Source organism: Scyliorhinus canicula, chromosome 25, assembly GCF_902713615.1.
Source record: "Scyliorhinus canicula chromosome 25, sScyCan1.1, whole genome shotgun sequence".
Taxonomy (NCBI): Eukaryota; Metazoa; Chordata; class Chondrichthyes; order Carcharhiniformes; family Scyliorhinidae; genus Scyliorhinus; species Scyliorhinus canicula.
The window spans coordinates 2,705,192-2,705,951 of record NC_052170.1 but is presented as its reverse complement, the minus strand read 5'-3'; positions in this window follow the sequence as shown (position 1 = coordinate 2,705,951).

Sequence of the window (760 nt, the reverse complement as noted above, 5' to 3'; positions counted from 1 at the left end):
GGCGCTGTCCCCACTCCTCCCGGGCTGCAGGCGGCGCTGTGGCGGCGCTGTCCCCACTCCTCCCGGGCTGCAGGCGGCGCTGTCCCCACTCCTCCCGGGCTGCAGGCGGGCGCTGTCCCCACTCCTCCCGGGCTGCAGGCGGCGCTGTGGCGGCGCTGTCCCCGCTCCTCCCGGGCTGCAGGCGGCGCTGTCCCCACTCCTCCCGGGCTGCAGGCAGCGCTGTGGCGGCGCTGTCCCCACTCCTCCCGGGCTGCAGGCGGCGCTGTCCCCACTCCTCCCGGGCTGCAGGCGGCGCTGTGGCGGCGCTGTCCCCACTCCTCCCGGGCTGCAGGCGGCGCTGTCCCCACTCCTCCCGGGCTGCAGGCGGCGCTGTGGCGGCGCTGTCCCCACTCCTCCCGGGCTGCAGGCGGCGCTGTCCCCACTCCTCCCGGGCTGCAGGCGGCGCTGTCCCCACTCCTCCCGGGCTGCAGGCGACGCTGTGGCGGTGCTGTCCCCGCTCCTCCCGGGCTGCATGCGGCGCTGTCCCCACTCCTCCCGGGCTGCAGGCGGCGCTGTCCCCGCTCCTCCCGGGCTGCAGGCGACGCTGTGGCGGTGCTGTCCCCGCTCCTCCCGGGCTGCAGGCCGCGCTGTCCCCACTCCTCCCGGGCGGCAGGCGGCGCTGTCCCCACTCCTCCCGGGCTGCAGGCGGCACTGTGGCTGCTCCTCCCGGGCTGCAGGCGGCGCTGTGGCGGTGCTGGCCGGGCTTTGAGCTGAGCCGCCG